This window comes from Choloepus didactylus, chromosome 2 (assembly GCF_015220235.1).
Source record: "Choloepus didactylus isolate mChoDid1 chromosome 2, mChoDid1.pri, whole genome shotgun sequence".
NCBI classification, from domain to species: Eukaryota; Metazoa; Chordata; class Mammalia; order Pilosa; family Megalonychidae; genus Choloepus; species Choloepus didactylus.
The window spans coordinates 110,993,923-111,007,821 of NC_051308.1; the positions used below are offsets into that span (position 1 = coordinate 110,993,923).

At 44.8% G+C, this 13,899-nt stretch overlaps 1 protein-coding gene and 1 non-coding gene across 2 annotated transcripts in view; one reads left to right on the top strand and one right to left on the bottom strand.

Annotated features, from left to right (window-relative positions):
• The window catches only part of TDRD10 (tudor domain containing 10), a 69,777-nt gene that overhangs the window by 45,256 nt on the left and 10,622 nt on the right, over positions 1–13,899 (bottom strand).
• Positions 12,225–12,331, top strand: LOC119528250. The gene has a single exon (XR_005215570.1). It is a non-coding gene; the product is annotated as a U6 spliceosomal RNA (small nuclear RNA).

Genomic DNA, 13,899 nt, shown 5'->3' on the forward strand with positions numbered 1-13,899 from the left:
CTGCCTGAGGCTTGACCTCGCCCCTGCCTCCCCTCCTCAGGCTTCCCTCCCCATAACTCCCTGGAAGCATGCTGAACTTGAGCTGCTACAACCCTGAATGTTGCCCACCCCAAGTGCACCTTATTTTGAGAAAAGGGCATATACCCAGATGTTTTCCCAAAACTTGCACACAAGTCTCTGGCATTCAGTTGCCTTTGTCCCCCAGCCCTATATAATCTAAAGAGCTGTTGCCAGAGGTGCGACATACTTGAGTGGACTTTCTGCTGTCTCACTGTCAGTCACGAGGGAGCTGCAGCTCTCTGAAAAGTAAGTTCCCCCCAACAAATGCTTAAGGATTGACCCCCCTGGTGTTCAGTGCCTCTTTCTTCGGAATCTTGACAGGCTGCGTGGTTGGGTGGTTTGGTGCAGATCTCCTATTTCTACTTTTGGGGTGAGTTCAGCTGCTGGTTCAGTGGGACACAGCAGGTTTATCACTGCAAGCATCTCCCTGGGCACTGCCCTTCATGGCACTACATATTCCTTATCAACCCAGTCCCCCACTCTCCCAGGCAAAACAACTACATATCTACATCTCTGCTCAGACCTTGTATGACCTCTCTCTACTCAGCTGATAACCCCGGCTCCTATTTCATGGAGAAAAGAGAAGCAATCAAAAGGAACATCTGCATCCTCCACCACGTCATGCTCCCTGCATGTATATGCACCCTTCTACCTGGACGACCTGGCCTTGCACCAGATCCCTGTCTCTCACCTTCTCAAGGTCTTTCGGCTAAATTACCTCCTCTCTCTCCTGCATCCATTTCCCTCTCCACTGGCTAAGCATACAGACGAGCATCCATTTCCCTCTCCACTGGCTAAGAATACAGACGAGCTGTAATACCTGCCACCTTAATACTTAAATACATCTGTCCTTTTTGATTCCATGCCCCCTCCTCCTATCACCCCGTTTTTCTACTCCCTTTTATTACAAAAGTCCTCGAAAATGTTTATATTCACAACCTTCACTTCCTCTCATTCATTCATTCAACAAATATTTATTAAATGCCTACTCTGTGCTAGAAAGCATTTTAGATGCAGTGAACAGAGCAGGAAAAAACCACTCCCCTTGTGGGGCATATCTTTTTTGGGAAGACATAATCAGCAAGATGAATAAGTAAGTGTGCAAGGTAAGTGCGAGAATGATGAGAGTCAAGGAGCCACATAAAGCAGGAAAGGAGCCAGGAAGAGAGAGGGAGTCTGGCCAGGGAGGGTGGCCTGGGGGCCCCACGTGTGGGTGATGTCTGAGGAAGAGGAGGGAGCGAGCCAGGCCAACAGCAGGGAGAACAGCATGTGAGCAGAGGGAACAGCAAGCACTAAGGCCCTGTGGTGGGCTGAAGAGTGACACCTGAAAAGCCAAGTCCACGTCCTAATACCTGGAACCTGTCTTTGGGAATAGGGTCCCTGCAGATGTAATTAGGTTACGGATCTTGAGGCAAGATGGTCCTGGATTATCTCGGCATAAATCCAGTGACAAGAGTCCTTATAAGAGACACACAGAGGAGAGGGACACAGGGAGGAGGAGAAGGAGGAGACGTGAGCACAGAGGCAGGGACCCAAGTCACGCAGCCGCAAGCCAAGGAGTGCCGGGAGCCATGAGGAACTGGAAGAGGCAAGGAACAGATTCTCCCCAGGAGCTTTGGAGAGAGCACGACCTGCTGGTATAGTGACTTCAGACTTGTGGCCTCCAGAACTGGGAGAGGATGAATTTCTGTGGTTTGAGGCCCCAAGATTGTGGTAATTTATTAAGGCAGCCCTAGGAGAAAATGCAGGCCCTAAGGCAGGTCCGAGGTCTAGTGAGGAGACCAGGGAGGCTGAAGCAGAGTGAGTGCGGGAGAGGGCACAGGGACAAGGGGACCAGCTCATCCAGGGCCCCGGGGACTCGGCTCTCCCTAAGTGAGAGGGAAGCCCTCGGGGGACTGTGAGTAGACGGATGCCAAGATCTACTTAACACGTTAAAGATTCACTCTGGCTGCTGTGTTAGGATTAGACTGACAGGGGTAGGAAGATAGTAAAATAGGAAACTCCAGGAATCAGTCCCTCCACCAAAACAACTACTGAAATGGCAGGAGTTGTCTGAAGTCCTTAAAGAACAAACATGGGAGAACCTAAGACAGCGGCTAGCAGAGACAGGGCAAAAAAACACCTCCATGAAAAATACTAGATAAAAGCCAGAAGGTGACCCTGAACACCAGTTCCAGTGATGCACCAGCTGGATAAGGTCTGCTAAAACCACGGGGACCGTGCACTTGGTGAAACCGGGAGTCTGCGTTCTGAAACAAATGAGTAAGCCTCTGAATATCTGGCAGCCATGCTGCGATGTGGGGAAACCGAGGGTTGGTGTTTGGAGACAGACTAGTTCTCTTTTAAAAAAACCCAAAAGCAGCTGCAGATACGGCAGTGAGAACCGCACAGTGAAGCGCGGCAGGAACGGGCTGTGCGAACGCCTCAATATCTAGCATAGAAGATAGCCTTTCACGCACCCGCTGCTAATTGTCTCGGAGCAAGGAAGGCAGAGGTGAGCCAAAAGGGGAAAAAATCCACGCCCCTTGCAGCCGTCTTCCTGGCGGGCTGGGAAATCTCCTGCCCGGCGCCAGAGCCACAGCCCAGAGCCGCACCAAAAAAACCAGTGTGACAGGAAGTGTTTCCAGCAACACATTTACACGCCACAATATTGCGCATGGACAATAGCCTTTCATGCACCCACAGCTAACTGTCCTGGAGCTGGGAAGGCAGAGCTGTGTGAAAAGGGAGAAATTAACACACCCCATTCAGCCATCCTTTCAGCAGGCTGGGAACGCCCCTACATGGCCTGGTGGCCCAGAACTCCACTTAAGAGACAGTGTGCACTTGTGACGTAGCACAACCTTCCCTCAGCAGAGGCCCTAGAAGGGCACGGCTTGGAAGAGGGACCCACTCGGAAATCCCAGGGACCATATGCCAATACCAAAGACTTGTGGGTCAGCAGCAGAGACAATCTGTAGCAAGACTGAAATGAAGGTTTAAACTCTTGCAACAGCCTTAAATCTCCAGGAGGTTTCATTATTAAAGCTGCCCTCCCTCCCTAACTGCTTAGACACACGCCCCACATTCAGGGCAGACGGCACCAACAACACACCCAAACTTGGTGTACCAATTGGACCCCACAAGAATCAGACCCCCATACACCACAAAGACAAAGTTGGGGAGAACTGACTTGAGGGGAATAGGTGACTCGCGGATGCCATCTGCTGGTTAGTTAGAGAAAGTGTACGCCACCAAGCTGTAGATATGAAGAATCAGAGATTCGTCTTTCAATAATCCTACATATCCTAAAAGAACCCTATCAAGTAAAGCAAATGCCAAGAGGCCAAAAACAACAGAAAATTTTAAAGCATACGATAAAACCAGACAATATAGATAACCCAAACCCAAATACCCAAATCAAAAGATCAGAGGAGACACAGTAATTGGAGCAATTAATCAAAGAACTAAAGAGAAACAACGAGAGCATAGCACAGGATATAAAGGATGTGAAGAAGAGCATGGCACAGGATATAAAGGACATGAAGAAGACCCTAGACGAGCATAAGGAAGAAACTGCAAGAGTAAATAAAAGGAAATGTTGCAAGATGGCGGCATAGAGAGGAGTGGAAGCTAAGTAGTCCCCCTGGAACAACTACAAAAAACCAGAAACAACTAGTAAATAATCCGGAATAACTGCGGGGGGACAAACAAGACCATCCACTCATCATACACCAACCTGAATTGGGAGGAATGCCCAAGAACACAGCATAAAATCTGTAAGTAAAACCTGCGGATCCAAGTTGCGAGACCCCCTCCCCCATAGCCCGAGCTGCAAAGCCTCGTGGTGCCAGAGAGAAGCTCTCTCCCAGCAAGTGACTATAGCTCAGCTGAGCTCCAACTGGGGTTTTAAGTAGCGAGTGTGAACTGCTCACTACAGGTATGCATCCCCAAAAAACAGACAGAGGCTTTGGGTGACGACTGACCTTGGAGAGCCAGAGGGTCGCCTTGGACTGGGTCTGAAGGGGACTATCTGTTTCTTTTTCAGCTCAGTGTAGAAAGCCCCAGTCATTTTCAGTTTCCAGGGCTGAGACTCGGGGAAGGATGGAGACAGCACAAGCAGAGAAGAGACCATTGAAATGCTAATGACCTTAACCTGGGGGGTCTGTCTTCTCTAGGAGGAAAGGGGTGGGGCCCTTTCCATTCAGAACCAGACCCCAGAGCCTGGGGGAACACGGCCATACCTCCTCACACCAGTCAAGAATTATAAGCTAACAGGCATCACCTGCTGGGCAGCAAAGCACAGTGACCTGAGGCATCAAAGGGTGGAGCAATTTTCTAAGACACACCCGCAGGGAAACCAGATACTGAATATTTCTTCCCTCTGGGACCTGAGCCTGTTCTGGTCTGGGAAAACCTGATTGGATAACCAAGGAAACCATGCCTAGACAACAGAAAATTACAACCTACACTAAGAAAAACAAAGTTATGGCCCAGTCAAAGGAACAAACGTACACTTCAACTGAGATACAGGAATTTAAACAACTAATGCTAAATCAATTCAAAAAGTTTAGAGAAGATATTGCAAAAGAGATAGAGGCTGTAAAGGAAATACTGGGCATATATATGGCAGAAATCAAAAGTTCAAAAAAACAACTAGTAGAATCTATGGAAATGAAAGGCACAACACAAGAGATGAAAGACACAATGGAAACATACAACAGCAGATCTCAAGAGGCAGAAGAAAACACTCAGGAACTGGAGAACAAAACACCTGAAAGCCTACACGCAAAGGAGCAGATGGAGAAAAGAATGAAAAAATATGAGCAACGTCTCCGGGAACTCAAGGATGAAACAAAGTACAATAATGTATGTATCACTGGTGTCCCAGAAGGAGAAGAGAAGGGAAAGGGGGCAGAAGAAATAATAGAGGAAATAATCAATGAAAATTTCCCATCTCTTATGAAAGACATAAAATTACAGATCCAAGAAGCGCAGCGTACTCCAAACAGAAGAGATATAAATAGGCCTAAGCCAAGACACTTAATAATCAGATTATGAAATGTCAAAGACAAAGAGAGAATCCTGAAAGCAGCAAGAGAAAAGTGATCCATTACATACAAAGGAAGCTTAATAAGACTATGTGCGGATCTCTCAGCAGAAACCATGGAGGTAAGAAGGAAGTGGTGTGATATATTTAAGACACTGAAAGAGAAAAACCGCCAACCAAGAATCCTATATCCAGCAAAGCTGTCCTTCAAATATGAGGGAGAGCTCAAAATATTTTCTGACAAACAGACAATGAGAGACTTTGTGAACAAGAAACCTGCCCTACAGGAAATACTAAAGGGAGCACTACAGGGTGACAGAAGACAGGAGTGTGTGGTTTGGAACACAATTTTGGGAGATGGTAGCACAACAATGTAAGTACACTGAACAAAGGTAACTATGAATACGGTTGAGAGAGGAAGGTGGGGAGCATGTGAGACACCACAAGAAAGGAGGAAAGATAAAGACTGGGACTGTGTAACTTGGTGAAATCTAGTGTATTCAACAATTGTGATAAAATGTACAAATATGTTCTTTTACAAGCAAAAACAAGCAAATGTCAACCTTGCAAGGTGTTAAAAATGGGGAGGCATTGGGGGAGGGATGCAATCAGCATAAACTAGAGACTGTAACTAATAGAATCATTGTATTATGCTTCCTTTAATGTAACAAAGGTGAAATACCAAGGTAAATGCAGATAAGAGGAGGGGATAGGGGAGGCATGTTAGACACTTGACATTGGTGGTGTTGTCTGATTCTTTATTCTACTTTGATTTAAGGTTATTTTTCCTTTTGCTGCTTCCTAGCTGTCATTTTTTTTTTTCCTCTTTCTTTTGTCTCTCTACCTTCTTTGACTCTCCCTCCTGCCTTGTGGAAGAAATGCAGATGCCCTTATATAGATAGTGGTGAAGGTGGTGAACACATAAATGTATGACCATGCAGAGAACCATCGATTATTTACTTGGGATGGAATGCATCGTGAGTGAACAAAACCTAGATTTATAATGTTATTTTACACATTTACCTGTTAAGTCATATAGGCAGAAACATCTAACGTCCTTTTGTTTCAGTCTGAAGGATTCTTTTTAGCATTTCTTGTAGAACAGTTCTTCTGGTAATGAACTCTTGTAGGTGGAAGGTCGCTCCTCTCCACTGGTTTTCAAAATCCTGTTTTTGGACTTTGATGATTTTGCTGTAATATGCGTTGGTGTAGATCTAGATGCTGTCCTGCTTGTAGTCCACGGAGCTCCCTGGATGTTACAGTGACAAGCTTTCATCAACCTTGGCAAGTTTGGGGCCATTATTTCTTCAAGTGTTTGTCTGTCCCCTTCTCTCTCCTGTCCTTCTGGGACCCAATGATGTGCACGTAGCTGGGCCTGATGGTCTTCCAGAGCTCCCTCAGGCTCTGTCCGTTTTTCCTCATCAGTTTTTCTTTGCTCCCCACACTGAGGAGTTTGCTGATTCTTCTGCCTGTTCAAATGCACTGTTTAATCTGAGTTTTCCATTTCAATTGTTGTACTTTGCAGCTCCAAAATTTGTTTGGTTCCTTTTTATAATTTCCATCTTTTATTTTGTTGAGATGTTTTCCTAATTTCCTTTAGTTCTTTGTAGTGGACTCAATAAGCTGTTGAATGTATTTACATCAGTTGTTTCAAAGTCTGTGGCTAATAGTTTCAAGGTATGAGCATCCTCAGGGATGGTTTTCAGCAAATTCTTTCCTGTGAATGGGACATATTTTCCCATTTCTTTAAGTGTTTTGTAATTTTTTGTTGAGAACTGGACATTCTGAGTAATATGGTTTGTTATTACTCTGGAAATCTAGTTCTCTCAGACCTCTGGGATTGCCAGATTTATTTTCCTTGTTGAGGGCTTAGCCATTGACTTGTGACTTTTCCAAACTATTTTTGCTCCCAATCAGGAAAAGGAAAGAGAAAAGCAAACTTTTTTAAAAACTAGGCTCTGCCTTAAGACTTCTCTGTCACTTGCCTGGGGGCTGGAAGAACGGCCGCCCTCCAAGCCAGCCCCCAGCAACCTCAAGTAGCCGATCAATGCAGTGATCGGCCTTTGGACCACACTCCCCAGTTTCTGTAGACACGGGCCCCAGGAGGCAGCACTGGGCTGCAGTCCCCAGTGTTGCCCGCCATGCGGATAGGGGATAGGGTGGGGTGGCTGATGCATGGAGGGGAAAATTCACTATATTTACTGCAATTTGCCAGTCTCTTCCTCCAGCTCTTCCACTATCGTCCATAGTTCCAAATTTTTGATTCAGGCAGTTCTTGCCAGTTCAATGGCTGTTTTGGTGGAGGGACCGGTTCCTGGAGCTTCCTGCTCTGCCATCCTCCCATAATCCTCTATCTCTAAAGCTTTTTGAAGCATTTTCAGTCTGGGACCCACTGTTACATGCCTCATTCCCAGGGCTCACCAGCATGGAGAGAAAAGGGCAGAGGGTCAGAGCCGCCACGGCCCAGCCACACAGGAAACAGGGCCTCCAAGGCAGCCCCTCACTGGGAGATGGCCCCGTGCAGTGGAGCGGGTGCAGCCAGGGAGAGGGGGAGCTGGGGTTGGGACTGCTTCTAAGGAGGAGCAGTGGGGCTAGAAAGGGAAGTCATTCCCTTGCATGGCTGTCGTGTCTTTGGAACTTTGGACCGTTTGCATTTCTTGGGTGCATAAATATATGAGAACTTTTTAAAGACAAGGTCAAGTAAAGACAAAGCAGGTCCAGCGACCACCTCACAGAGAGAACATCAGTGCCACAGACACTCAGTTACCGGGAGAGGGAGACAGAAGGTGAGAGAATGGCAGAGGGAGATGTGGAAGACCCCACATCTCGCAGAAGTGGTCAAGGGCTCCATTTGACGATGATGGGCAAGAAAGAAGTATATGAAGACTCGAAACCAGAGCTAAATCTAGCATCTGGGAAGGGAAGGCCAGGGGGTGATGCCCCTTTGTCTGGAGATGGCCTGGAGTCACCGTCCAGCGAGGAGCCCCAGGCCCATGTGCTCTTGAGCATCTGAAATGTGGCCACTGAGAAGCGCCACGAGTGCAAAAGACGCTCCAGACTTCTAAAACTCACCCTGGCTCCTCGTCTTGGGAGAAGGACTGAAGAAATTGTGCAGGACGGAAAGCTCAGTGCTGAAGAGGGCGCTCTCTTTCTCCAGGAGGTACTGCTTCAGCAGCAGGGAGATCTCATCCATGAAGAGCACCTGGTTGTCTTGCCAGATCTGTCTCTTCACCTCCGCAGCGCAGGCCCGGTACAGCTCCTTGTCGGCTGTGACCAACTTCAGCTTCTTGGGAACCTTGGGCAAGTGTTTCATGACACACATCGCCACTGGCTATAGGGACGGCATCTTTACCAGAGAAAAGCTCTTCTTCAGAAGGTCTTCCAGTTTCTTGTATCTCTCCTCGGCCTTGCCCTCTGCAGCAATGGCCAACACTCTCTCCAACATCTTGTCCCGCAGCTCATCGAACACTGACTGGTGGACTTCCAAACATGGGGTCCTGTGCAGGTCCAAGAAGGGTAAAGCCGACTGCAGGGACGACAGGAGCACACCATTCTCCGTCTGGACCTGCTCAATAGCTCTGAGTGGTTCGGTGCAGTTGGTCAGCGTTTCTCTCAGGTCTTCACTGTTGGCCATGCCCAGGTCCTGCAGTCCCGCAAACAGGGCCAAGGCCATGAGCTCCCCAAAGCCCCGCTCCCCCATGCCCTCCAGCTCAGCCAGGTCCTGCCCGAAGCACGGCCCCACAAGCAACTTTGCAGCCACAGACCTACATCCCGCACAGCCGCGGCTTGCTGGGCAGCCAACCTGGGAAATGCTGCTGGGTCGCACAGAGGTTCCTGGGAGCAGCGCCTTAACCCTCATGGGAGGAACAAGAATTAACATTTTAAAATACTAAAATATACGATGTGCAACAAACGAGAACAGGAAACAAAGAAACAGGAAATGATGGCCCATCCAAAGGAAAAGGATAAAGATCCAGAAAAAAAACAACGAAGACAAGAATGTGGACATACTGGGAAAAGCCTTTTAAAAATTATCTTACAGATTTTTATAGGGAGATGAAGAAAAATACAGACAAAGAACTAAAGGATATCAGGAAAACAACGAATTAACAATATGAGAGTCTAAGAAAAGAGAAAGAAATTTTAAGAAGGAACCAAACAGAACTACTGGAGTTGAAGACCACAGTGACTGAAATGAAAAATGCCCAAGAGGGTTTCCTGAGCAGATTGGGGCTGGCAGAAGAAAGAATCAGTGAACTTGAAGGCAAGACACTTGAAATGAGTCAGGCTGAGGAGCAGAAAGAAAAAAGAAATATTAAAAGAGAAACCAGCCTATGACACCTCTGGAACACCATCAAGTGCACCAATATACACATTACAGGAGTCCCAGAAGGAGAAGAAAGAGAGAAAGGGGAAGGAATACTCAAAGAAATGACAGAAAACTTCCCAAATGTGGCAAACAATGTGAATATGTATATCCAATAAGCCCAGAGAACACCAAACAGCACAAAAATGAAGAAGAATACACGACATCACATATTGATCACACCACTGAATGCAAGGGACAAGGAGAGAGTTCTGGAAGCTGCAACAGAAAAACAACATGTTACATACAAGGGAGTCCCAATTATACTGACAATTTCTCATCAGAAACAATGGAGGGAAGAAGGCACAAAAGCCAAAGGAAAAAATAGATAAACTGTACTTCATCACAGTGAAAAACATTTGTACTCAGTTTCCTCTCCTCCGTCACAATCCACTGCATGCAGGCCTTACCTGAACCTCTAGCACTGCTCTGTGGAAACTGGGGCTCAGGGACCTGCACAAAATTGCTGACTAATGGTGACATCAGCAAAAACAGCACAGTAAGGACCTTCAAAAATTCAGTCCTACATAAAAGCAATGAAAAATGTCAAAACTGTCAGAATCAACTTCTTCAGAACTATGAAAATTAACCAAAGGCTTGCAGCAAACATGCAGAGTATTTATTGAAGAAAAACAATTGAATCTCAGTAGGAGGAGCAAGCTTTATGGTGGTTTAAGTTGCTCTAGTCCCATCCCCCACATTTCAGTGGTAATTTTGAAAAAATAACAGCCCAAATATCTTGTGCAGTCTGGCAGCCACTGGAGGGAGCAGAATAGAGCTGGGTTCTTTCAAAAGATAATTCTCCAAGAACTGTCATTATTTGGTCTGTCTGATGGTTCCCTGGAAGACAGCACTTTCCAGGCTGTTTGTATTGACCTGTCTTGTAGTTCACCCTATGCAAAAAGCTTTCTCCCCAGGGGAATGTTTGTTGAGAAACAATTACAGGCAAGTGTTTTAACTTGGTGGGTGCCTGCAACGATGGATAACAATTGGGGCAAAAAAAAAAAAAAATAGACTAATCAAAATCTTGAAAGGAAAAGCTGGGAAATTAGATGTCCATAGAGGCTTTGAAAAGCTCTGACATCTTCCTAAGGATCCAGAAGGCCACACACATGTGTAGAGCTGTGCACATGCTCGGGAAACACCCAAAATGACCCTAAACTCTTGCCCATCACTAACTCTGAATCTCTACATAAGCAAGAATTGAAGGTTAAGGCAGAGTTCTCAACTGCTTGGCTGAACACTGAAGTCAAGCCCCAACATGTACACGGGGCCACTCTGCAAAGACTGGAAGATTTACTGGTTCCAAACATTTAAGGAAATTTCTGTCCAATCATTAGTTGATCATTAAGCTAACCAAGCAGACACTTCAGTGACTACTCATGACAAAGAATACAGACTTTACAGAATTAGATCAGCAAAGTCACTAAACAAAGAGTGGCAGCTACAACAACAAATAATGACAATGACAAATTCTGGGGAGGAGGATAATCTGATTTCCAGAGTTGCCACATTGTATTATTCTACATATCCAGCTTTTTCAACAAAAAAGTACAAGGCATGCAAAGAAACAACAAAGTATGGCCCCCAAACAGGTAAAAAAGCAACCAATAGAAACTGTCCCTTAGGGTGACCAGATTTGGGATTTACTAGACAAAAACTTCAAAATTAGCTATTTTAAGGATGTTCAAAGATCTAAAGGAAACAATGGGTGCTGGGTTAGAGCTATTATGTACCCCAGAAAATACCGTGTTCTTTTAATTCATCCTTATTGTGGGTGGGACCTTTGGGTTAGGTTATTTCAATTGAGATGTGTCCCAACCCATTCAAGGTGGGTCTTAATTCTTTACTGGAGTCCTTTATGAGAGGATAAAAGGCAGAGCCATTTGGAGAGAGCTTAGAGAGCAAAATGCCTGGAGGAGCAAGAAGGACCCACAGGAACTGCATGAGAGAGAGCCACTGAAACCAGAACCCAGGAGAGAATGACCAGCAGATATCGCCATGTGCCTTCCCATGTGACAGAAGAACCCTGGATGCTAACAGCCTTTTGTCAGAGATGGTATCTTCCTCTTGATGCCTTAATTTGGACATTTTCATGGCCTTAGAACTATAAAATTGTAACTTAATAAATCCCCATTTGTGCTGGTTTGAATGTATTATGTCCCCCAAAATGCTATGTTCCTTGATACAATCTTGTGGGGGCAGACATATTAGTATTGATTAGGTTGGAACCGTTTGATGTTTCCATGAAAATGTGACTAGTAATACCTCTGATTAGGGAGTGACCTGTTGATGGATTGTTTCCATGGAGGTGTGGCCCCTCCCATCCAGCTTGGGTCTTGACTTAATTACTGAAGCACTATAAAAGCTCAGAAACAGAGGGACTTTAGAGAAGCTGCAGCCGAGAGAGGCATTTTGAAGACAGCCTTTGAAAGCTGACACTGACATTTTGGAGAATGCCATTGTGAAACGCAACCTGGGAGTGAGCAGACGCCAGCCATGTGCCTTCCCAGCTAACAGGTTTTCTGAGTGCCAATGGGCTTTCTCCAGCAAAGGTACCCTATTATCGCTGCCTTACCTTGGACACTTTATGGCCTTAAGACTGTACTTTGTAACCAAATAAACCCCAATCCATTTCTGGTGTTGTGCAAAATGGCAGCATTAGCAAACCAGAACACCATGGTAAAAGCCAACCCATTTCTGGTATATTGCATTCCAGCAGCTTTAGCAAACTGAAATATGTCTAATGAAGTTAAGGAAATTATGAGAGTGCTTGCTTTGGCAGCACATATACTAAAATTTGAACGATACAGAGAAGATTAGCATGGCTTCTGTGCAAGGATGACATGCAAATTCACGAAGCATTCCATATTTAAAAAAAAGAAAAAAAGAAAGTATGAGAATGATGGCTCACAAATTAGAGAATATTTATAAAGAGATAGAAATGATTTTTTTTAAAAAAAGAAGGAAACAGAAATTCTGGAGTTGAAGATTACAACAACTGAAATAAAAAATTCACTCAAGGAACAGAGACAGAAGCAAGAATCAGCAAACGTGAAGTCATACCAGCTGAGGTTATCCACTGGAGGAACAGAAAGAAAAAAGGAATGAAGAAAAATGAACAGAACCCCAGAAAGCTGTGGTACATTCAACATGCACATAATGGGACAAGAAGAGAGATTAAAAGGGGGCAGAACATATATTGGAAAAAATAACTGCAAAAAACTTCCCAAATTCGGTGAAAAACAAATCTACACATCCAAGATGCTCAATGAACTCCAAGAATGATAAACATAAAGAGATCCACACCGAGACACATTATAATCAAACTGTCTAAAGACAAATAGAAAATCTTGAAAGCAGCAAAAAAGAAGCAACTCATCACAAACAAGGAATCCTCAATAAAATTAACAGCTAATTTCTCATCAGAAACCATTGAAGAGGATGACATTCAAAGTGTTGAAAGGAAAAAAAAAACATCTATCAAGAATTCTGTATCCAGCAAAACTACCCTTCAAAAAATGAAGGAGAAACTGAGACATCCTCAGATAAACAAAGATGGAGAGATTTCCATCACTTGCAGATCTGCCCTATATGAAAAACTAAAGGGAGCTCTTCAGGCTGAAATGAAAGGACACGAGACAGTAACTCCAAACCATGTGAAGAAATAAAGAGCACCAGTAAAAGTAACTATATAGGTAAATATAAAAGACAAGTGTACATTTAACTTTGCTTCTAACTTTTTTTCTTCTGATTTAAAAGACATGCAAAAAGCAATAATCATAAAGCTGTGTTAGTGGGCACACGATGTACAAAGATGTAATGGGATTAGAGCTATATAGGAGCAAGGTTTTTGTATGCTATTGAGATTTAGTACTAATCCAAAGTAGACTGATATAAATTAAAATGTTAATTGTTACCTCCTGGGCAACCACTAGGAGAGGTGGCAGTGCTTCTCAGTAGTCTCCCCGCCAATGACCACAGAACTGCCCTTGGGGCCTCCCTTCCCCACCTCACTGTCAAGTAACAGCCTGCAAGGTGGGGGGAAGGGAACCAGCCTCAACAGTCTCTTCCATTAGGTGCCAAGAATCCCCCAACCCTCCCCTGTGATTAAACAGAATACTGGGTCAAAATTAATTATTTCTTTCCCTGTGCTCCAGTGTTATTTTGTTTCTTTGTCAGATTAAAAACATAATGGTCCATAACATTTATTATAAGTTATTTATATGTCTATCAGTTATATGGTTGGGTACAAGGCAAAGAACATGAGATTTGGGGGTACCTGGACCTGGATTCAATTCTTGGCTGACTACTCACTAGGTGCTTGGGTGAGGAATTTTACCTCTCAGAGCCTCAGCTGCCTCCAAAATGGGACCCCACCACTGAAACAGAGTTATTGTAAGAATTTAATGAAACTACACTAGTGAAGCATCTAGTCTATTTC